General features: G+C 39.0%; 1 protein-coding gene across 2 annotated transcripts in view; it reads right to left on the reverse strand.

The window, feature by feature from the left end:
* mafb (v-maf avian musculoaponeurotic fibrosarcoma oncogene homolog b (paralog b)) overlaps positions 1–26,219 on the reverse strand; it is a 79,495-nt gene that overhangs the window by 4,739 nt on the left and 48,537 nt on the right. Inside the window, exon 3 of one of the 2 annotated variants that reach the window (XM_036576237.1) lies at positions 24,088–25,446. The exons of the other annotated variant lie outside the window; for it this stretch is intronic. The gene's annotated coding sequence lies outside the window, so the exon portion shown is untranslated. Of the gene's footprint in view, positions 1–24,087; positions 25,447–26,219 lie in introns of those variants that run through there. 2 annotated transcript variants of the gene reach the window in all.

Below are 26,219 nucleotides of genomic sequence, written 5' to 3' on the forward strand. Positions count from 1 at the left end.
CCCCACAAAGCATTATTGATCGCTGTATCGGAATCATTTGATAGTTAATCAATACATTTTCTTTCAGCACTATGCAAGTAGAAAGGGGGCTGTTTTTCAAAGACAAACCTTTAACCTGTGTGCAGTAAAGACAGCCTCTTACACACACACACACACACACACACACACACATACACACATACCAGCCTCTTCTAGTCTACTTACAATCCACTGACACAATGTAATACACAATACCAGCACCCTACAATATCATGAGTGTGTTCTGAACCATTTTCATATTTATAACTACCTGACCTGGGGACTTCCCCCAGAGTTCCTCTGTCCTGCATGTTTTGTCATTTTCTCTGTTCTACTTAACTTCATCCAACCAATCAGCTCATTAACTAGCCTGACTGAAGAGGGTGGGTCAGAGCAGGAAAACAAAATAAAATATCCAGGGCAAATAGTTCACCAGACCCAGGGCTAGAGAAAAAACTTACAGTATTATAGTCTCAATTACATTTTGCTTTTTAGTATTTTCTATTGAATTGTATCTGTCTGTCTGCCCTGTGATGGACTGGCAACCTGTCCAGGGTGTATCCTGCCTTCCGTACAATGACTGCTGGGATAGGCTCCAGCTCCCCCCGAGACCCAGAAGGATAAGCAGCTTAGAAAGTGTGTGTGTGTGTGTGTGTGTTGAATTGTAGTGTATAACATTGTTATATACAAAGTATTAGTTTATTCAGAGTAAATTACAGAAGTTCTGATCAAATATTACATTATATTTAAGAGGCAACTGAATATACTGTTGCTGTCAAAACCTAAAAAAAATATTTTATTTATTCTATTTATTTATTTTTAAAAGGTCCTTTACATGGACTGTAAACATTCATAGTAAATGGAATGTGAGAAACTGCAGTTTCTCCTAAGTTTTTCCTTAAAGCATTTTTGAGATCAAGGTTCTTTTATGACAGCAACAGTAGCAGTTTAGAAAGCTGGTGCAGCCGGCATAAGGCCAACTACTGCGGTGTAATTCTGATCCAAAATCAATCAAATATTGCCTTCAGTGTGTCAAATTTAAATTAATAAAAGAGGCAACTGAATATATTGTTGCTGTCATATCAAAACCTCACATTTTTATTTTTCTTTCTAAATATTTTATTATTTTATTACTGTTTAAAACAACAGCTGCCCTATATATTTGGTAACATTTCATAATGAACAGACTGAATGCAAGCTGGGATAAAAACACAAGGTGTTCAACCTCCTGTACAGTTAACATTTTGGAGATGTGAAGTTTTGTTATCACAGCAGCAGTAGTCTACATGACTGCAGCACTTTATCCAGCGTAAGACCCCTTTCTGAAGTGTACTGCGCTGTATAGAGAGAGGAGGAGAGAATGAAGGTGGCATTCTGAGGTTATGATGCCCTGTCCCTGACACCTTTTTGTAAGTGTGTATCAGATCCAGTGTGCACTGCTCTCTGTGTAACCGAAAGCCCCTCTCTGAACACACACTCTGAATCTACCCAATCTTCCCTGTTTAGAGTGGCACTCACGATCTACATCACTCTCTCCAGTTCTCCTCATTTAAACAGACACAAGACTGATTGTCTCTGTGTCTATGTGTGTGTGTGTGAGACAGAGAGTGACAAAGGAGGGGAGGTTTGGAATTATGACATAATGTCCCGTACCAAAGCTATCATTAGTGCTTATTACTGACAGACAGTAAATGGTGAGCTGCTCTCTGACCTGTGTGGATTCTTTCCAGCCTAATCAAACGCAGCGCATCTACTGCTTCTTCTGCTCCACATCTGTGTCTTGGCCACGCAAGCTGCACAGCCATACTGTAGGCCAGGTGCTTAATATCTGCACTTCGTGGAGCAATTACAGCACTGAAATGAGCTTTTAATTCCACTTTATTGGCCCAGTATTGCTGCTGGTGTTTAGTTTTTTTTTTTTTAAATATCATAATTAGTTTTGAAAAGACTGGTCGACCTCATTCCGCTCTACAATACCCCATGGCTTTGAACAATGCTCGCTTGTGGTGAAGCTGTGGGTTTGTGGAAATGGCTCTGTTGCTCCGGAGCACGGCTATAATAGCACAATTGAAAGCTTTGAGACAGCTGGCTACAGCCACTTATTGCTAGTTGCCGAGAATGAGTGTAGCCAAAAATAAAAAACGAACATATTATATTCTGGTATTTTTAGTTTTATAGTATTATTTTGGTGCTGTGGGAGCACTAAGAACACAGAGTTGTAACAGAGTTTATAAAGCTACAAAGAAAGGCCCTGTTTGAAAGAAGTGTATGGAGAACTTGTACTGTGTTTTATTATTATGTTTAGTCCTGAGCCTAGAAGTGTGCAATATGGATGATCAATAATCTCTACCATGAGTATATCTAGTGTATTATACCTTTGAAATTAATATTGGCTGGAGGAAAATAATTATGGCTTCTCCTAAAAGTTTCATTGGCTTAGTGACCTGCGAAATGCCAAAGTGTGTAGATATTTTTAATGATTCCAATCAGTCCTATCGCTCTCAGAGGATACACTCGATAGATACGTGCGAGTGGGAAAATTTATCATCCAACTGCCAACCATAAACTACCATCTCTCCAGCTCTGGAGATTAGCATGTGATTAAAATGTAGGTCAATATTTATTAGGTGCTGTTATAAAGTCAATGTTAGTCCTATGAAATCCAGTAGCTGACTCTAGTGGGGTTTATGACTTTGCTGATAGATTTTTAGGCTCATTGTACATATTGACAATTTGTTAATGAGAAAAAAGTCTCAATTCCGCTCACTAAAGAAATCTCTCTCTGAGGCAGGGTGGTTGCAGTTCAAAGTTGTGTGTGTGAAAGATCTGTATTCATTTAGTGTTAAATCCTTCCTTTCAGAAAAAAAACTACTGTTTCACTATATCTGCTGCCACAGATCTGTTTTTCTTGTAACTGAATGCACTGATAACACTTTGTTCATTCATACAATACATACAAGACAGCATAAGTAAACAAAATAAGAGTAAAATAAGTGTAATGAGACGAAAATGCACATACATATAGTGTAAGTAGTAAGTGAGCAGTACACATACCACTGTACAGTCATGCAAGAAAAGATGTTTAAAAACACTTACAGAATTATACACAAATAATACTGTCGTGTAGTTTAGAACAGGGTTTCTCAGCCACTGGTCTGAGAAGCACCCTCTGGTTGTCCTCGGGCCAACACTGAGGGGCAGCAAGTGGTCCATAGTGGGCCATCAATAGCCTTTTGTAATAAATTCAGTGAACAAATAATTGACTTAATAATAAGAATGAAATATAAAGTGTCTTCAAACTGTAAACAAACCAAATTAACCTCTGGAACCACGCCACACACAACAGTTTCTACTATTTTTCCTCCTTGTCTCTAAAAACAAAATACACTCCATCACCCACTTCAGTAGCAGTCCACTTGCGAATGTACAAAAAATGCTTGACAGAAACAGTCTGCTTAATTTGCCATCGTTCGATTGCGGATGTAAAAGAAGCTTACATCAGCCTAATCTGTTATTATTTTGTCACACATTACAAGGGTAGACACCCAACATCACTGTGACTTTTTTTCCTGTAGGCCTTCATACTTTCCAGAGATAACCAGGTTAGCCTTGAGGTGGAAAAGGTTGAGAACCCCTGTTCTAGGTAACTACATAAAGCAGAAAAATAATAAACACTGTGCAAAACACTGTTTACACTGTGCAAGCAACTACAGACATTTTATAGAAACTGGACTATGAGAAATATATTAAAAATACAGTGCAGACATACAGCAGCACTCTAGTGTAATTTGTATAGCAGTATGCACCACCTCTTTTGTATGCAAAGCAAGGAGCATCTTTTTTCCACATATATCTTTTTTTGTTTCACTCTTAGACCTTTTAACGCTTGTGTGTGGGAGAGTGTGTGTCTGATGAGTCTGAGGTGCTTTGGTGTCTGCCCTAAATGGAATTAAGCAGGCACAGTTTATCTATGGTTTGTCCATAGCGAGCGCACTAGAGTTAAACAATGTATGCAGGGACATTATTTTAGGAATTCATCTCTATCCTCACTTGTCATTGTAGGTGTAAAATAATTCACATAAAAGGCCACGCTCTGCTTAGACACGCTGACCTTGTGAACCTTGAGTTATTCCACTCTTCCTTTGTGCGGAGGACGAGGAGTGAGGGAGAAAAAGAGAGGAGAGAGGAGTCATACCTGCCAAAGCTCTCAAACAGCGGGAAAAACGAGCACTCAAGCTGAAGTACAATTACTCCCCTCTGTCTGGAGATTCATCATAACAAGAGGGAGAAGGGGGAGAGAAAGAGAGAGAGAGGGAGGGAGGGATGGAGGAAGAGCAAAAAGAGGGAGAGAGGAAGACAGGAAAAAAAGGATGTGGACAAAGTGCTTGTAATATTGGGTTTAAAAATGACAAAACAAGAAAGAGGGGGAGGGAGGGGTAAAAATGAATGAGAGAGAAGAAAAAGATGAAGAAAAAAAGGATGGGGAGAGAAAGTGCTTGAAAAAAGAACAAGAAAGCGAGAAAGTGAGCAAACGATTGAGAGATGGAGGAAGTGAGGGGATAAAAATGAATGTTGAAGAAAGTATAAAAAGAGTTGGAGAGAAAAAAAGGGCCTGACAAACTGGGGATGAGAGAACAAGAAAGCGAGAGAGTGGATGGGCGAGGACAGGAGAGAGAGAGCAAGCGAGTGATGGAGAGGGAGAGAGTGAGGGAGGAAGGGAGAGGTAGAGGAGGTAAAAAGGAGGGAGAAGAAAGAGGATTTGTCAGTGTGCTTTAGAGTACGACTCAGAGCTAAAGGCTGAGGTGGCAGTAATGAAACATTCATAATCGGCACAGACACGCTCCAACACACTCGCTGACACACTGTTTAACCAGCGCTGCCACTCCAAGGTCACACACACACACACACACACACACACCTGAGCGTGTGAGAGAACAGTCTGGACCTGAACGCTATGCACACACACATGCACTCAGACCTCTGCCGGTCACAGAGACACTGGTTCACTCCCCAAAAACACCAGTAAAACAGTCGTGTGGAACATTCACTAATATCTAAAATACACATTAGCTCACAGGACGCCTCTTTCCACTGGAGCAACACTGCACTCATAATCACTAATCCATACAGCAGCGCTCCTCCATAATGCAGTGCTGTGTGTGAGCAGCAGTCAACTCTCTCTGGGTCCGACTTTCTGTGTGTGTGTGTGTGAGACTCTGACACTGTCACTGGCTCCTCATTAGAGTGCAGGTTAACAGCCACCTCCAGCAGCCATGTTAGCTTGGAAAGCTCATTTTTCTCCACCTTTTAAAGTTGTACCACTGCACCAATCGATAGCTATCAAAAGTATTACATAAATAGATTTGTCACGGGCACATAAAGGACTAGCAATTTAATCCGGCTTGTTAAGGCTGCCAGAGAGAATAGATCTCTCTTCTCTTCTCTCTCTCTCTCTCTCTCTCTCTCTCTCTCGCTCTCTCTCTCGCTCTCTCTTTCTCTCTCTCTCTCTCTCTCTCTCTCTCTCTCTCTCTCTCTCTCTCTCTCTCCTTCAGACTTAGAAACTCCAAAAATAAGATTCAAAGAAAGCTTTTGTTGTGGGACAGGGGAGTGTGTGTGAGAGAGACAGTGTTAGAGCGTGTGTGTGTGTGTGTGTCAGTCTGGCCACTGGGAGGAGTTACACACATTACACACACCACTGTGTTGAGGTTGGTCTGTGGGCTGTATGTGGAAGTGAAGTATGACCTGTACATTTCTTTAATAATCTCTCTCTCTCTCAGACTTAGAAACTCCAAAAATATGATTCAAAGAAAGCTTTTGTTGTAGGGGACAGGGAGTGTGTGTGTGTGTGTGTGTGTGTGTGTGTGTGTGTGTGTGAGTGAGAGAGAGAGAGAGAGAAAGAAAGAGGGAGTGATACCATACACTGTGGTGTAAAGAGTGTGTGTCTGTCTGGCCACTGAGAGGAGTTACACACATTACACACACCATTCTGTTGAGGTCAGTCTGTCTGTGCCTCTTCCTTCTGTCTTTCTCTCTCTGTATCTCTCTTTACCCTCTAATTTGCTCTCCCCACCCCGTTACTCTCTGTTCTCTCTTTTTCCCATTTCTTTCTCTCTCTCTCTCTCTCTCTCTCTCTAATTAATATCACTCAAACAGGAAGGAGCATTAATATAATAACATTCCATGTTAACTGGTTTACTGGTTCTCTCTGTCTCTTCCTTTGTCTTTCTCTCTCTGTACCTCTCTTTACCCTCTCTCTTGCTTTCCCCCACCCTGTTACTCTCTGTTCTCTCTCTCTCTTTCACATTTCTCTCTCTCTCTCTCTCTCTCTAACTGCTGCTTATGATGTTACTTAATGATGTGCGTGAGCGCATATCTCCCCTTAAACACTGTTTTTGTGTGTGGTTCAGACCTCAGGCACACGCTCGGCTCACTGCGGCGTGCTTTGAAGTGTTAAACTCCCTCAGTGCGATCCCTTAACTAAAGAAAACAAGCCAAACAACACTAACAAGAGACAAACTAAAGAATTAGCTCAACTGACAACCTCTATTTAGAGCTCGTAATAGAAAACAAAACAACACCTGCAGCAAGATGCGTTTTATCTCCCAATCACTCAATGCAATGAAGGCCTGATCTGCACACTCCAGCCTAGCCTACACACACACACGCGCGGTTCTGCATCCTTGTTCTCATTTCGATTAGAATGTACTGCTTTAGTGTGTTTACAGGAAACTGTCCAGACTACTCAAAAGCCCCAGCAGTGTATATTAAATCAAACAGCATCATATAGATTTCTTGACTTGCGCTCAGTGTTAATGTGTGTATGTAGGAGTATGCCGGTTTGTTTAGTCTTTCATCGCCCGATGAATCATGCATATCCACCTGTGGTTCACATCTTCCTGGACTGGCCATTTTTGCCTCTCTTTCCCTCGCTCATGCCTTTGATACATAATTCATTAATAACATATTTCATTTATGGGCCGTGTGATCACTGGACACCACTGTAATTATTATGCATAATAATTTTGCTTGCAAATTGTGAATATCAGCATTTTTCTGAGTTAATACACGTGTTCTGAACAGTGTTTATCCGCCGTATGTGAGTTAATCTGTTCTCGAGGTGCTCCAAAAGAACATAAGGAAAGCTAAGAGACGTAGTCTTTATCGCGAGGTTAACACCGACATATCATATGCTGTCAATAACGGCTGAGGTATGCGCAAGGCAACAATGCATTCCATATGTTTAAGGCTCCTCGGCCATATGTAGCGAGAAAAAAAAAGAGAAATGAAAGGTGGTGGAAGTGGTAGGAGTGACAGTTTGAGTCTGTCTCTCCAGAAGGCCTGTGTTTGAGGAAGCAGCTTTGTGAAGCCCTGCAGAACTGCAGGAGGGCGAGAGAGTGAGTGAGTGTACGTGTGTGTGTGAGAGAGATAGAGTGTAAGAAAGAATACACATGCACACACATGGCTGAATTGTCAGGTGGTGACGGCTCTCTCACAAACGGCTACCTAATGACTCGATTTATTCAAATGCCTCCCAGTTCCTCCTAATGGCGCCTTCCAGCTGCATCTCAACTCGCTAAGGGCCTCTCTCTCTCTCTTTCTCTCTCTCTCTCTCTCTCTATCCTCACTCACTCTCCTCCAGCATGACTGAATGTGTCATTTAAGGGCCTGAGCCGCATGGATAGAGCCTTGCGTCTGGAGGGGACACGTGTGTGCGTTACTGAAGCATCTGATCAGCTTCTAGTACACCTGCCAGAGAGGCAGCCCAAAGAGCTGAGAGCTTTCCCTAACGAACACACACCCTGCATCTCCACCTGACAGCAGTCATTGCTGGCCCCTACAGCTGGAGGAACGGAGAGAGTCTGAGGAAAATGTAGAGTGTGAACAGGGCCATATTAACCCCGATGGGTTTTAGGGGCCGTAGTTCAGGGCCCCTTGGCCACCAGGCCCTGCAAGCATGACTGTGAATGGAATAGTTGCTGGAAACTCTCATCACTGTCTAAACAAAAACTTGTACACTGCAAAAAAATTAGAACATCTTAAACCAAGTCAATCAATATAATATTTATTATTTTTTATAATGAGATTGAATGAGATAATCTAGACATTTTTTTACTTGTTTTAAGTATTATTTCAAAAAATAAGCAAAATTATCTGCATTATTGCTCAAGACAAGTAAAATGATCTACCAATATAATGACCAATATAATTGTTTTTTTAAACAAAAAATTGTATACAAACAGGTTGAATAATCTAATGTATATCTCATATTAAGAAATATACTTTTTTTGACAAATTGAAAACACTAGTTAACCTTTACATATTGTAAGTGTCATGATACATTTCATTACATTAATGTTCACCAAAAGTTCAGGAAGTTTTTTCATTCTCCTGAAAGGTTACCATTTTGGAGATGTGTATGGTGAGCAACTTATGATACATGGTCTTGTAGAAAAATGTTGTTCTTTTCAATTATCCAGCGTTTTTAATGCTAACATCTAACATCATCTGTATAACTTGCACACTGTTAGTCAACTCTGTTCATTTTAACTGCCTTTACCTGGAGAAAATTAACATTACTGTAGTGGTGGTAAGTGGATAAACAAAGCCTTTTTTGTAAAATCCATTAAAAGTGTTCTGAATTAAGCATGACCACACAATGACATGCTCTTAGTGAAAGCTAACTGGCAAATATAGATTCTTTAAGGGTTTTATTTAGTAATGGCAATAGTTTTGTTTAGAACCATGAGTTCTATATAGAACCCTTTCATGCTTAAATGGTTCTTTGCATGGTAAAATAGTTCTTCAGTTTGATGGAGAATATGTTATTTATAGTTCTATATAGCACTGAAATCAGTTCTCCTATTGTCACAATGTCAAGCTTGTAACAACAGAAGAACCCTTTCTGGCCATTGCCTTTACTAATGAACCCTTGAAGAAATATATTCTTTAATAGTGTAGCTCAAACATCAGACATTTGAAGTTACTTATTTTTCCTTTGTATGTTGCAATTTTATTTAAACTTTATAACTTCTACTTTATATTTAACTTCAAACTTATAGCCTAAACCTATCAATATTTTACCACTGCATCCAAAAAGTGAGTAGTAACCAATACCATCCAGACATTTGAGACACACCTCACTCATTATCATACAAGCGGTGAGGAAAATTGGAAATAAATGTGCAAAAATTGAGAAAATGTGAAAAGTGAGAAGTAGAAAAAAGCCAGTATATGATATATGGAGGAGTGATATAAAAATATGTTTAATTCCTGTATTCAATTAAATTGTAAAAGACCAAGTCAACAGCAAACTGTTCATGCAAAGAGTAATAATAAGTGGCTTCACTGTACTGATCTGATGGTTAGTTTAGGTTCTGTTAATGTGATGTGCATCAGTGTTGAATGGTATTATGTATGCCCCCTGGTGTGTTGATAAGGCTGTGGTGTTGGATCCCAAGAATGACTTAGTACAGTCCTGTGTGTGAGGAACAGTGTGAGCGGCCTGCAACCACTGCAGTGCTCACCTTGTGCAGGGCATAAACTGTTCAGTTGTGACTGTTTGCTCGTTGATTTTATCGTGCAGATGTGGGCGAAAGCAAATATTGAACATATCGGAGTTCATTAGGAGGGAGTGTAGAACTGGCGCAGCTCAGGAAATTTCTGAAACTGAGATGATCAGATGTACAGAAGCCTACTCCTACGGTGTAAAAAAATCACCAATTATTATCCACTGCAGTGAAAGTGAATGTACAGTTTGTACATGAATGTGCATTTAATGTACATAATTTCACAAGAACAGAATATATTACATCAATATAGTTTTACTTTTAGTGATAATTGTGTAATACATTTTATTGCTGTGGAAATGATGTACACATCTGAATCAAATGAATGTAAAGCATCACTTTTTGCAGTTTGACAAAGCAGCCTGGGAGTTCAGTGGTTTAGATCTGTAGATTTCTGAGATGAGATAATCTAATTCCACATAATCCCCAAGCAAATATGACTGCGCTTAATCTCTGCTTCAATATTTGGCATCGGTTTTTAATTATCACATTAAACACAGAGGGCGTGAGCGTGTGTGATGTTAATCTGCGGACTCATGTTGTGTGCGTTGCTGTGTACACTGGACTGACATTTTGGCAGAGAGGGGTCAGAGGAGCACTTGGGGGAGACCAAACTCTACATAACACAGGGGAAAGGACAGGAGAGTTAATGATTTCCAACCTGAATCTGTAGCCTAATTCATATAAATATGCAGGAGTTACACTTTTAAAAAATGTCATCTACTGTTTACATTGTGTGAACATTTCATAATGAATGGATCAATAGAACTTATGAAGGAAAGTTTTCAGGTTTTTTAAGTTATATAGTTTTTCAAAGATATGTGATTTTCTAATGACCCTTTTCTGCACGGTATAAGAGGCCTAATGCAGTCATTATTGCTAACCCAGAAATGCTGCCCTTTAAATATGTGAGATACTGGCCATACGCACTGCATCAGCAACAACCCTCACAAACATCGAGAACCTCAATCGGATCCTCAACGAAAAAAAAATGCTGCCTTTGTTGTCTTACAATTACTATTGTGTATTTTATAACATAATGAGTTTCAACAGTGCAGTTAATGGTATTACTGGCAGCAGACCAGGATTGGCTTGTAAATAAGCCTAATGGCACTTTTTAATAAATTACTTCCCATCAACACAACTATATTTTAATCTCTTTTATGAAAAAGTGACAGCACGACAATACCAGAGTTATGATGTTATAGATTAGTCATCATCATTACTCAAATGTCTGTTTTTTTTCTCTCTCTCTTGATTTGTGGAATGAAATTGCTTATGCGCCATCTGAAACCAATATTGGCGGGATACCATGGTCTTAAAATGCTGAGCTGCATGAACTCCCTTTGGTAAGCAAGATATATGTATATGTGTATAATTCTTATATACATTGATCTGAGTGTCACAAACACAAAAGATATGTAAGACTGTTCTTCCTGCATATGCAGCTAAATTTGACTGACACTAGTCGCTCTCTCTCTCTCTCTCTCTCTCTCTCACTCTCTCTCTCTCTCTCTCTCTCTCTCTCTCTCTCTCTCTCTCACATTAGAGGAAAAGCAGTCTAGGCTGCTTCCCCCTACAGCCTTTTAACTGAGGGCCATTTTGGTATCTTCTTCTTATTTTAAACACATTTGTTTCACACATTGTTTGGCAAAATGTCCTGCCCTCAATATGAGAATTTATTCAAACTTAAACAAACAGCTCAATCTAATTTTAATAACAGAATCTGTTCATATTCCGGAAGGTACAGTTGATAGTGCCTGTGCTACACATCAACACATTATTCATCAAGAAATGAATAACTATAAAGATATGAAGTGAGAAGCCTTAACTTTTACATTAACAATCCCAAAAAGTATTATGTAGGAACATGCTGTGTTCACTTTCGCCCTTGACTCGTGAATTGTAAAGTGTGTGTGACAGGGGAGGGCTCTTTTTTAATGACTTGGCATGCAGTCTAACATTGATATCGACTTCTGTCTAATGGCACTTCAGCAAAATTTCATGGTGTGAAAAGTCTGCATTTTTTGAAGATGTGTTAACGTATGGCTGAACTGAATATAGCCGCACGCAAGCATTTCATAGCAGTAGTTTCAGTTTCCTCTCTCTCTCTCTCTCTCTCTCTCTCTCTCTCTCTCTCTCTCTGTCTCAGAATAATAAAGGTGACCTGATGGGTTTGATTTCAGTAGATTGATTGGAGCTGAGTGAGTGAAGCAGAGAGGTCAGTCTCCTCTGGACTACATGCTGTTTCTATAGACAGTTTAGCACACTGAAAAAAGTGATGCATTAAATTTACTTGACTTCAAATGTGTAACTACATCATATCTACATAAATAAAATATCTTGCATCAACACACTTATTGACAAAAGTAAGCAAACTGACAAAACTGTGCTGGTATATTTTATTTATGTGGAAATCATGTAGCTACACATTTAAATCAAGTAATCTGAATACATCACTTTCTTTTCAGTGCAGGAATGCAGTCTCAGCCTCGCTCACCATCACACAATATCTGAAAACTTTTGTTTATTAGAGTTTAAAAAGCACTCACAAAGTTCCTAACTTTTTTAAAGTATTAAAAAGAGATGTGCAAACTAATGCTGACAGGATGTTCTGCTGATGAGTAAAAGTCCTCATCTTTTCTCACTCTTTAAGATAAGATTCATCAAGCAGCAGTCTGTTTTAAAGGGCAGCTCAGAAGAGCTCTATTCTTTAGTAAATGATGAGTGTGAGCTCACATTTATCTGTGCACACATACACACACCATGCAGCACTCTGGCACTGAGAGACCTTCTCCACACACCTCAGTGTGGGCATGTGTATGTGTGTGCAATGACAAATTACAAGCTCTAGAAGAAACAGAACAGAACAGAAAGCTGATAACGGCCGTGAACTTTAAAGGTGAAATTCTTTAATTGATGCGAACTTTTAAAGTTTTTGTTGTGATTGTCTTGTTGAATTGATTTGGCCTATTGAAGCCAGACTTCAACCCTACTGAAGATGTTGTGAAGCCAGACTTGAGATGGGAACAGTAAACAAACACTTATACAAGATATTTTGCTTGATTCTGAACATTTTTAAGATGCATTTAAATGAGGCTTGCCTGGTTAAACTCATCTGCCGGCCTGCCCAGTCAAACTAACCTGCTGTCTGGCTTGGATAAGATGACATAACTGGTAGACAACCTTCCAAATGCTCTGTTGCATTCAGTCTTTATGTGGTAAGCACTCATTCTTCTGAATTCTCAATCTATTTTCTAATGTAAAGATGCACTAATTAAGATCCCAAGCCCAGAGTTGATCCAATCATTGATACAGCAGTGACAGTGTGGTTTAGCAACGTGTGGCAGGGGTGTGCTGGTTTGTGCTCGAGGAACAGCATCTAGCTCTGGTCACAGTAAGCTTTAATCACAGAATTTCTTGGTCCTTAAAGAAACAGTTTTCTGTAAAGTGATGTATCAGTGTGAGGGGTTTTATTGAAATATGGTGCTGTACCTCTGAAGAGGGAGTTTAAAAGACATGAAACTCAAGCATCGTGCTTCATCCTGGCCAGCAAAACCAGCAAGAGCACTCCCTTCTGGATGTTTGCAGACAAGCAATTACATTTCTACAGGATTCAGCATTTTATATTTGGTCCAGTGAGAAATATACAGCATTCAGTTCTACACAAATTCTTCTGACATAAATTAAATCACAACTTCACTTTTTAATGAGTGTACAGACAATGTTAAATGTAGTCTATTCACTGTACTTTATAAATAATATATGTTGATGTATATATAATGTTGATATACATGATATTAAAGATCGCATCCCATGTAATTTTTAGATCTACTGACCCATTCATCATGAAATCATGACGTAATGTGAAGAACAGCTGCCGTTTTCAAAAATCCACACACACATACAAAAAAAATGACAGCGACTATAAATACACGCGTGTGTACGTGTGAGTGTGTATGTGTTTGCCTGGTGACTGTCGTCTGTGTGCGGCTGTGCTGTGTGTATTTGCCTAAGTGGAGTGTGTGTCCCGTGAGCGATTCTCACTGCCGTGTTGAAGTCTAATTCCTCAGAGTGTGTGAGGCAGTGCAGCAGTTTAGCATACACTGCTGCTACACTTTATCACCAATAACCCCTCACTTTACTCAGTTTGTTTACTCTCCCTGGAGATCTGTGTGGCTCTGTGTCTTTTGCTCTCTTCTGCAATGTTCTCTCTCTCTCTCTCCCCCCCTCCCTCTCTCTGTGTGAACATGACAGTCATACACACCAGAATAGGGGCCATTAGCAGAACACTACAGCGCAGAGTGGATATCTTCTGTGCTTTCTTCTGAATATATTTTGAAAGAACCAGTGCAGTCGTGTCATAAGCAAAGCTAGTACATCTTTCCCTAACATTGCTGTTTTTTTCTTAACACACAGCAGCACTGTGGAATGAGCATAGCAGATTGTTCTCTATCACTGATCCCCAGTCAGCCCACTTTCAGCTCCATTTGTATTCTGACTGAGCAACATGATCCAGTCTTATCTTATTTTACTGCTGATTAAAAACATGAATTAAATCATTAATGAAAACGTGAATACAAACAATAGCAGGGCTGAGAGAAGGGGCTTCAGATTTTCACTGGAGGGGTCACATCATATCAGTTCTGTTTTAACAAAACCTCATATCTCAGAAATGTAATGTGATGATATCATCCATATTGCTGTCTGCAAATATTTGTTTTAAAAAAATCAGCATAGGACATGTTTAGATTTCACCAATGTTTTAAACCCATATTTAAAGACATAGTTAAGGTACTCCAGCACAGTAGAATGTTTATATGATGCTGAGCAATTGTCATCAAAGATTTGCATGTTATTAATCTTACTGCATTTGTAAACCTCTACAAATAGATATATTAGATAAACAGAATATTTCTCCATAATACAAATCCAGGTGGATCAAGTTCCAATTTATACATTTTATAAATATTTATGTATCGGCATTGGCAGGTATGCATATAAAACGGATTTTGGCAAAGGCCCACAATTCCCATATCAGCGCATCCCTAGTTGTGACATGACAGCAATGATATGCAAATTGAAAATGCAAAGTGAAAATCAGTAAATACCTGCTGAAATTACTGCATGCTTGAAAATATAAGTATAACAAAAACAGACAAAATGATTCACTGTATGTGTTTATGTTTTATGTGTTTAGGGCTTATTTTGAAGTGTGTGTCCTGAAGAGGAAGGTGTTGATGAAGGACGTGTTAATGGTGGATCTAGTTTACCACTGAGAAATACATGCATATCTGGAGGCTTAATTACAAGTGCGGGGTATCACTGTGCCATTAATTAAATCATCTTCAGTAATTAGCGTGTGCTTGAAGACCCTGCATAATGCAAGTCATGGGCGGCAGTGTGCCCGTGACCCTGGCTGGCCCCTGGTGCTTTTAATTGTAGCGAGGCCCATTAGAATGCAGTGTGTGTGTGTGTGTGTGTGTGTGTGTGTCTGTGTGTGTGTTTGTGTGTGTGTAGGGCCCATTAGAATATGGTTGGTCTGGGGGGTTTGGAGTATAGGGTGAGGGGGAGGCTCATCTACATAAGGAGGCTTTATAAATGAGGACTAATGCATCTGATGTAGCGCTGCAGTCTCAGCGCTGTGTTTGTAGCGCTGTGTTTACAGGCTTGAGCACAGGAGCACTGTGGGAAACCGGACTGCAGAACAGTGCTGGTCCGAGAAGTGCCATATAAACACTTCTGGGCACACTGTTGGACAAATCTTCTTTTACGATTTAAATTTTTTTCTCTGTTAGTTGTTTTTATGACGTATGAAAAAATACTGGCAAAAACATTTCCTATTATTTTGGGTACATTTATAGGATAGTCACTCTGTGATGAGATAAACTGTGAGCTCCTATGATGAGCTCTTCCTCCTCACGTCATCTCACTCAATAGGACACAAAAGGCAAAAACTGATCTCAGATCAGCAACTGATCCAGAGTCCTTCACTCCTGTAACTGTCCTTCACTCCTGTGTATGAGGAGAGCAGTGGGGCAGAGGGGAAAGCGAGGGATCTGAGCAGGCTTTAAGAGCAGTGGGTTAAAGCCCAGTCTGATCAGCAGATACAGCCCACTCTAATGATGAACCACATCACAGCAGAGACAGAGAGAGATAGATGGATGGATGGATGGATGGATGGATGGATAGATAGATAGATAGATAGATAGATAGATAGATAGATAGATAGATAGATAGATTAGATTTGTCAGTATTTCTCCTGGTAAAAGAAAGAAAGAAAGAAAGAAAGAAAGAAAGAAAGAAAAGAAAATAAATCTGAAGGAAGGAAGAAAATAAGGAAAGAAGGAAGGAAGGAAGGTGAGAAGAAAGGAAAAATAGGAAAATAAAAATAGGAAGAAAGAAAAACTATTTTAAAGAAAGAAAAAGAAAAAATAAACAAAAAAACAAAACAAAAAAAAAAGATAAATATAGACAGAAAAAAATGAAACAAGGAAAGAAAGAACAAAGAACGATTACTCTCACACTCAATTTGACTAAGAATATACACATACAAACATACACATTCTCCTTTGTGTATGTGTGTTTGTGTAGTGTGTATTAAATGGTGCTGATGTCAGCAGCAGTGGAAGTTGGGCTGCACCTGCTGTCTCCAGCTCCACACAGAGGGATAGAACAGAGAGAATAGGAGAACGAGAGAATGCCTAAACGAGTGAGCAAGCGTTCCACACTGACGGAGAGATGATCATCACTCCGACCTGGGATAACCGATTCCCATTTTATCATTCCGTGACATTCCGTGACATTTAAAAAGCCATTAACGCTGCTCGCCACTTCTGAGGCCTATCATCATGCAAAGAGACATGGACACAGCCCTGCGTCTGATATAGATAACACAATAATGTGCACGGCTCTGTCAGCTGACTTAACTGATTACACTGAGATCACGCATTCACACACGCACGCGCTCCTGAGGATCTATCCCAAATGAAGGATTTCTGACCACGGTAATAAAACAGACAAGCACCAGCACAGCACTTCTGGTCTGTCTGAATGTAAAGACCAAAGAATAAAACTCATATAAACAGTAAAGTACTGAAACACAGCTGAGCATGTTCTAACACATACAGACAGGCTTTACATTGCTGCTGTTGTAACAAAACCTTGTATCTCTAAAATGGTGAAAAACATGTTGTTCAGTTCAAATGTGGTGAGATTTTATTTACAGTAATTCTGGATCATTTTTATTGATACATTCAACAAGAAATGTTCATGCAATGTAAAGGCAGGGAATATGGCAATGTTTATGATAAAATGCATCACATTACTTAATAATATGCGTTTCTGAGTACATTATAAGTATCAATATTTAAAGATCACTGCCAAGCTGTGTGCTTCATTAAAAAGAGGGCATAATTAGACCTGTTTAATTGGATTTTAGTGAAGTGCAGTGTGAAAGTTTTAGTCTGCTCCAACTTACAGAGCCTCTAAATATTGTGATACATGTTGCGTATAGTGAAAATGTCTTGAAGTATCATGATACTATTTTTGCCACATCACTTATCCCTACTTGACAGTGACAATTTTTATAATTCTAAGTAACAATAATATACATATTGTGCTATATTAGGAAAGCATGTGTGACAATGAATTAATGAATTCCATTGTATTTGTTTCTAAAACAGAGCTAACTAACACTCTCTCTCTCTTTGCTGATTACCCCTACATCATTATGTCAGGGTGTATTCCCACAGCCTGCTGCCAGGGTTCTATCACTACAGGCTCGATTTGGGTTGCTGTCCATGTGCTTAACTGACTTGTGTGAAATGCACCAGTGCAAGGTGCAGCCAGAGCCCTGTGCCATGTGAAGTCTTGCTGTGTGGGACAGGCTACTCAAACTTAACCAAGAAGCGTTGTGGTTTTTGGCCCAGTCCTAGTTCTAACAATGAAATACCACACAAAGTATGTCACTTCCTGTTCCATCTCAAAAATAAAGATGTTATCTAACCAGGGCCACTTAACCCTGAACTAAAATAAATGTCATCCAACCCTTTATTCACACACAGTTTACTAAGTGCTTGAGAAATGTCCAGAAAACAACTCTATGACCATTTAGTGCTTCCTTTGATTTTATTTTTCTAATATTAATTAACATTTTAAACAGTAAGAGCCTGTAAAAGCCCCACTCTCATAACTACATAATTTACATAGTTTCACAGTAGTTAGTTATTCATTTAAAAAGTCTTAAGGGGGAACTCCACTGATTTTTTAAAAATTCTACACAATTAAATGGTAGAGGTGTAAACAAAGTTGTTCAGAGTGGTTTGATGTGAAACGCTCTGTTCTAGAGAAACTTGAGTCAGAACTGTTGGTGGTAACAGGAACCAGATGTCTGAAGAGTTTAATGCCTCTGAAAGCTTCCACACAGAAAGTTATTACATGAAATGGTTAGATATATGCTGCCGGATGTCTGACACATTGTTTTATGGTGTGATTTTGTGATCAAGTTTTGGCTTAAAATGTATTGTATCTATTTATTTTAATCCATTAATGGCAGAGAGGTACTTGCAAGGTGTTGTAAGGCAAAATAGTCCCCAAAGAAAGCTTATTTTGTCAGATTTATGATTTATTTTTACAATCATTAATGTTACACATAAAAACTCAAAAGTTGTATAGGTTCACTAGTGGTTTTGGATAGTAAAATAAAATGGCTCTAGTGTTGTAGACATGGTGACCCCTGGTTCCTATCGACACACCTGTAAGGAAGTCTGAGTTAGTAAGTTTCTCTTTAACAAATCACTTCATGTCAGATCACTCTGAGTGACTCTCTATACACCTTAAGGATTAAATTATTGAGAAATAAAAAAAAAATGGTGGAATTCCCCTTTAAGTCTAAATAATAAGTTTTACCATTAATAACTGAACATTAAGCCTAGAGTTCAATGGTTTTAATACTTACTTTGCATTTTCTCTACTAGCTGTGAATGATAAAGGTGCAACCCCAAGCACTGTAAAGTGTCCTTTCAGTATTTGTAAAGGAAGAACTCTCGCACCTGACTGTCAGTGTGGAGGCCCGGGGTCAGGCTAATCTGTGAGTGCTGAGTGACAGATAGCAGTGATAGTATCTCAACACTGGCTTTTAATGAACAGAGATCAATCAGGGAGCACTGTGGCGTTATGACACGGCCATTAGCTTCCTCTCATGTAGCCATTCATTAGGCCACACAGAGAGGGGTCAGCCAGGAGAGAGCGAGGGAGCAGAAGAGGAGAGAAGAGGTAGAACCCTTCAGTCACAGGTGAAGATGGGGTGGTGATAACATAAAGAAATGACAACAGGAGGTGCAGATTACTGGTATAAATGGGGTCACAGGAAAATGATGTGCTTCACTGATGAATCACTCAGGCTGGTCTTCAGAAAATGATTTGAATCAAGAGTGATTTGTCACTGTTGCTGCACATATTGTGAAAGAGATTTCTAAAAAAAAAAGAAAAGAAATGCAACAGGAAAAGCTCAGAGTGGAGATCTAGTGAAGAATCTGACTTCAGGTTTTACATGTTTGCATAATAATAATAATAATAATAATAATAATAATAATCTTCTTAACGGTTCTACTGAGTTAAGTTCTACATATTTTGTGTTGCTTTTAAGTAATTTTTATACAATATACACACAAAATGTGTTAAATTTTAAGAGTTATTATGGATTACAAAGCTAACTGGATGAGTTATTCCTAAGTTATAGAAATGTGTAATAAAAGTTTGGACTCAATGGCCATTTAACGAGTCAAAATAGATAACACAAATAGAGTATTGTTAATTAACACATCACTGTTGAGGGTGGAGTGCCTTTCCAAAGCTCAGGATTGCTCTACACAGCATTAAAATCAGAGCCCAACCCTGATATACAGGAACTTCAAAATAGTAAAACAAAAGAAAACAAAGGGGAAAAATGCAGAACATTATACCTTTGGGCCTACCTTTACATTTACATTACTTTTTACATACACTGCTCAACAAAACAAATCTCTCTCTCTCTCTCTCTCTCACACACACACACACACACACACACACACACACACACAGTCAGTGCAGTACCTCAGCCAGCCACTGCCGTGCCCTAACACAGCTCTGGACCTCCATCTCTGCACACACACACACGGCACCGTGTGAAATATAGCACATTCTCCAAGCTGACAGATGGACAGCAATGGCTATTGTATAGGATTAACTACATACAGCAATTACATACACTAGCTCTTTCATGTGCATGCATCCACCGTAAACAATGACTATTTATAGCTACTAAGCACATTAATTTATGGGCTATTATTGTTTACTGTACAATTCATATACAGACAGAGGCGGCAGTGCGCTATACTGTACAGCCGCACAAGTGAGATAATTAACACCGTTATTGATATAATTAAAGTCTAATTTCCAGAATAAATCGGTCTCGTTCTAAAAGAGTTAAGTGTCTGTGTTTGTGATAAACAAATTATACGAGTGCATAATTAACGTTCACTCTGCTGAATGACCCTGGGTTCAGTCGGAGTGTTTCACAGCACTGTTGCAAGCCAAACACAAACGTACGGAGTGATAACGAAGACAAAAACACCAGCATGTGCTGGAGACAAAGGCCGGAGACAACAGTGAGAGTGGGGTGCTTTATCTAAAGCTGGGGCACTGCTGGCTTTTCAGTCTCTCAGCCGTCAGCACAGCTAAAGCAGAGATAGCTGAAGCTTAAGTACTCTCACACACAGATCAGGACCTCTGAGAGTGTGTGTGTATGTGTATGTATATACTATTATTTCTATTACTTTAGTTGCACAGCTCTGATATCTACACTCAAGTGTTTGGTCACTTTTTTTTTGCCCAAATCCATACATGTGCCACAAAACAAAAAGTAAAATCTTCTGACTACGGAAGGAATCCTGACATAAAAATAAAAATGGAAAGTGGTGTGTTACTGAAATAAACTCCAAAGCCTTTAACAGTAAGAGGATACTCTTTGTAAAAGTTTCTCCTTCTTTATAACAGCGTATCTGTCGGTTGAGTTGTTTCGATACAGGAAAGATATCAGACACACAGACACTGAGGAGGCAGTGTAATAGGTGGCGATCTCATGTAAGTGTACATTAATAATAGTGAAAATAACTGAGAAATTTAAATAATCATGATGTTATGTAGTAAAAAACAGTGAATAGTTACCATGTCTGTGCACCATCCACTGGAGATGGTACTGATCCAATATTGTGCATCGTTATTGGCCCGATATCAGCAGAACATGCTGGATCTTTTTGCACAATTCATTTATTTATCAATATTAGCTGCTAGAATACTGTATCAACCAAATACTGTATTCCATTGCTGTTCTGCCTGCTACCTCAGTGACTGCTATGCTCATATACGCTAGGCTATCTAATATGTCATAGTATGTTACATCCTCCTTTGCACCACTCCACATATTCTTCAGTACCGTGTACTGCCTCTGTTCTGTTTTTGTATTTATTGTTTTTCCATGTTTATTGTACTGTATTGTCTGCACTGTGTATATTGTATTGTTTTGCAGTTGTGTTCTTGTGTTACACCATGGACCTGGAGGAATGTTTCGTTTCATTTTGCTGTGTACTTGTATACAGCTGAAATGACAATCAAGCCTCAGATGAAAGAAAAAGAATGAATGTGATCCAATCCTGTCCTGAAATAGCACTAACTCACACTGTGTGATGTGACATTGTTAACTGTGCATTACTTCCTGTGGGGCAGTAGAGTACTTCAGTAGTTTTAGTATGATCTACTTTTAGATGATCATCTTAGATGAAGTGATTCATTGAAAAATAGCTCATTATAAAGTTTAGTAGTTTTTAAAGAAAAAATATCACATCAGACTAATCAAAAGTCAAAGTTTCAATATTAGTAACGGTATTGCAAAAGCAGCGTACCATCCAGAACAGTAAAGTAAGTGATGCATAAATTAGGACAATAATTATCTACCAGTTAAAAGGGAGCTGCATTTGAGAACATGATAAAAGACGGACTTCAATTAAAAAAAAAATCAATGAAAAAATTATAGATATGTGATTCTATTTATGTTAACAATTTGGATTTGTAACTTCTCTGGGCAGAGAGTGGGTGTCATTAATACAAGTCACTGTATTTAATTACATTAGTATATTTTTGAATGTTTTTTATTTAGAGAAGATCAGTTACACTAATGAGTTTAGCTAATATTAGCACATCATGCAGAATATTAATAAAGAACTATTCCATGACCTTTTGGGCAAGGTGTAAAACAGTCACTGATACTGCTGACCTTCAGCTGCATACGCACGCATGTATGTGCATGCATAAGCGTGGGTGTGTTCTGTGTTTACACTTCTGTTGTGCCCTTTCTCAGCTAATGAAGAGAGATAACAAAAATAAACTGTCTCTCTGACCATCTTCAGATCACCTTCTATATGAGCTCGCAGTGTGTGTGTGTTCATTTATGAGCCCTTGTCTCTTCTCTAACTGCTTACTGCCCCCATGTGCTGTTACTGTGTGCTCTGCTTGGACACATCTCCCTTATTTACACGGCACACAGGCCGGGCAAGATAACTGAGGACAGACCGTCTCTCACATGCACTTGCTCAGGGGTACATATGGTCACTGTCATGCTATACAAACCTCCTTTTTCTGTTTTTATGGGGTTATTTTGTTTCATGATGAAAGAATCAAATAATCCAAAATTACTTTGAATAAACTGTCATTACATTAATGTACTAACTGAATTAGTGAAATACTAATGTATTTAATATGCTTAAAATTAGGAACATTTTTTCTTCTTTAAAGTAACCATTTGGGGGAGACAAGGTCTTAATAGAACAGCAACGATATCCAACAATACATATATTCTCACACACACACACACACACACACAGAGAGAGAGAGAGAGAGAGAGAGAGCGAGAGAGAGAGAGCGAGAGAGAGAGATGCCTGTAGAGAGACAGCAGCAGTAGTGCAGGGCTACTCTTCAGTGTACTCTCAGCAGAGATCGATGGCTGGGCCTGATAGCTCTGCTAATACGAGGAAACAGCACAGTAACACTATACAACTATCGGAAAGACAGAGAGAGAGAGAGAGACAGAGAGAGGGAGTGGAGAGAGAAAAAGAGAAAAGAGAGAGAGAGAAAGAACGAAAAAGAGGGGGGTAGAGAGAGAGAGAGAGAGAGAGAGAGAGCATGGTAGAGAGAGACAGAGAGAAAAAGAGGTTAGTCCAGCTGACTGGGCACAGTAGGGTTGCCGTCAGATCAGTGAGAGAAAGCTGATAAAATATTAAGCGGTACATGATCTCTCCAATGACTTCTCTTAAATAATACACACAGACAGAGCGACTCTCTCACACACACACACACACACACACATACAGCACCTGTAAGTTGCTGCCACTCTCTCAGCCCTCTACTCTGTCTTTCTCTGCCCCTTATATCATCTTTTCTTCACTGTCTTTCTCTGTCTCTCTACATCTCTATATCTATCTTTGTCTTACTTGTCTTCATTGTTAATTCTACTTTATTAGTCACCTTGTGCCAAAATTCACCCCCTTTTGCTTCATTACAAAGCCAATGCTTGACTGTTCACGTGCAAGGCACGGGGAGTGTGTGCGTGTGCGTGTGTCTCCACTCCCTGCTCTGTAATGGTCCTGGTGTATTTTTTTAAGAATTAAAAAAGAAAGAAATTTTAAGAAATTTTTGAATTTTAAATAATAAATTACAAACTCTTTTATCTCCTTAAGTCAAACAGGTAAGATCTGGTGAACATGTACAACAACACTTTATCAGGCCGCAGTACGCTGAAGAGACACACACTTGTATATGTAAAGTAACAAAGAATACACTCACGCACATTCACTCATCCTCATACACACATACACTGCCCATTAAGGGTTAATTTTTGTGACAGCAATAATTTAGGAATAATCCCAAACCCCACACACTGCAGCACTTTTCTGATGTCAGCGCTCATCAATACTCAAATTTAGCTGTTTAAACTTCAGGCCAAAAGATTTTCAACATGAGCTTTTAACAATAGTTTGGAAATGAAAACACATGGTCACATCATGATTTAGAGAAAACCTGCTCTTCGTACCAAGAAAGACAATTTGATGAACATGAAATAGATTCTCCCCAAAGTAGAATACAAACAACTGTTCAACTAACAGTGAAAATCAAATATTCCTCAAATTTCAAAATTAATTTCAAAAGCAGTCACAGTGTCTTTTGACAGACAGTGTATATACACACACACACACACCATATGAGCTTAGCTTGGCATTTCATTGTCTTTCAGAAAAGTGCCTGACAGATTAGAATCTACTGCACAGAGAGAGAGAGAGAGAGATCGTCGCTGAGGTTTTTTAAGGATTGTGCAATCCCCACACACACACTCAATAAGGCTCACTTCCACACACAGTGGCTAAACTGAAACAGCAGCCTCCCTGACCTCATATCAGAACAATTAGGGCATGTGGCTGGCCTGACACACATCAGAAACAAGCAGAGAGACAGAAAAAGAGATACATATATACAAACATGCATCACTACATTTAAAGAAGTGTAAAAGTACTTCAATGCAAGGCAGTCCAATTCTTTTAGTTATTCTACTAATTCACTTAAGTTTTTTTGTGGATAACAATGTACAATTAGTAAATTAAATACCTTCCACAATGAATCTGTAGACCAAAGTGGGCTGTTGGAATGCGCTTGCTGAGGTGTGTATGTAGTGCTGGTTGATGTTGAGAAAATTCAATAACACAATATTTCCACATTTATCATAGATTCAGATGATAGTTAAAGTTGCACTAACAATATTAAAGCTTAGATTAATTATGCTAAACACTAATAAAGTTAATGAACCCCAACCTCCTGAGTACTAATACTAAAAAAAAGCATGGGAATGTCTTATAAACCTGACAGCCTTGAAATTGACCCAACATTATATAGTATTATAAATGTTAACTACACAGACACCATATTTATGGAAAGGAAGCTTAATATTTATTTAGTTTTACGCATTTAAAGCAGTTCTTTTAAAAAAAAGTATCCAGCTAATAACACATTGTCAGTTTACTAAGTCTCTGTTATCTATCATAACAGCTAAAACTAAAATCACCTCTGGTCTGACAACAGTGTATCAGTGTTGACGATATATCACCCAGCACTATGTGTGTGTGAAAGAGAGAGACAGAGAGCGAGACAGTGTGGTTGGAGAAGGTGTGACGGAGAAAACTATTGTTTGGTGAGCAAACAGCACAATTTATTGTTCCATTTAAGAAATGTGCCTCATATCCTCTCCCCCAGAAGGAAAGAAGGAGCCAAAGTGCCGACACAGGCTTTCTAAATCTCAACCTCAGACAATATAACAACCGCAAGACGCTGTGGCTTGGCCACATGTGCACACTAAAAGCACAAAGCTGCTCTTACACACACATACCTTAACCTATATTTCTGTGGAAAGAAGAGCAGGTGTCACTTTCTTGAAGTCACTAATTTTATCTTTCTTTTTAACTTATGCCTTAGCAAGTTCATCTCTAACAGTGTTACTCCTAGAATGGACAGAGATTGATAGTTGTGTTTGCTGTGAAGTCTCTGAGCCATGGAGCTGTCGGGCTGAGTTGGGTGAGTTGTGCCATAACTGAGTGAAAGGCTTCGCCTTCAGTGACCTTTAGTGTCAAAATGCTCGTCACGAACACTGACCCTACTGACCTCTGCTCTCACTGAGTTCGGACACTTGTCGGTGTGACAACCGCCAGAGGGCTGGACTCAGGCTGACGTGGCGCTGACAGTCTCCCAGACCAGCGGGAACACACAGAACACTATAAAATGACTGGAGAGAAGAGCAGCACTCAACAGCAGAGATTCACAGGAAATGTACCTTCCTAAATGCATAATGCTGTATATTAGCATGCACAAAAACAGATAGAAGTGCTTTTCTCTACCACTGAGGAATAAAATTGAATATGATTTTCATATAGGCATGGGCAAGATGATATTTTATCATATTGTGATAAATTACGGCAGTATAGACTTTTCTGAGCAGTACTTAAAAAACATGGATCCACTAAGAGGTTCCACATCACCTCTAAACCTTCAGTCTACCTTTCTTCTTCCAACTGAACTATTTTTTCCTGCTTGTTAAGAGAACATCTGTGAGCATAATGCCCAGCAGCCAATCACCCCAGCATCTGAGGATGCAGGCAGAAGTTTTTATTTTACTTTTTATTTTTATTTATATATAGCACATTCATATTTTTGCTCTTTATTAGATAATTCAATAAGTAATCTGCTGTATGTTATATACTTCCATGGATTCTGTGCAAATCTATATTTAAAATGACCTGCAACAGACAGATATTTGTGCTCAAGCAAACTTCACATCAAAGCAAACAATAATCACTTGGATGATTTTCACTTCTTCTGGAGAGCAAAATTCAAAAGTGTTACGTGTTACTTAAATTGTAGCTGACATTAGAAAGAACTGTGTCAATCTATATGCTTGATATGTGAAGATGTCTTTTTTGTAAATTATGATACAGTTGTATGTAAAGGTTTACACACCCCTGGCCACATGTTTTGTTGAGTTTGTTGAAGTGTAAATAA

Source organism: Colossoma macropomum, unplaced genomic scaffold (genome assembly GCF_904425465.1).
Source record: "Colossoma macropomum unplaced genomic scaffold, Colossoma_macropomum, whole genome shotgun sequence".
NCBI lineage: Eukaryota > Metazoa > Chordata > Actinopteri > Characiformes > Serrasalmidae > Colossoma > Colossoma macropomum.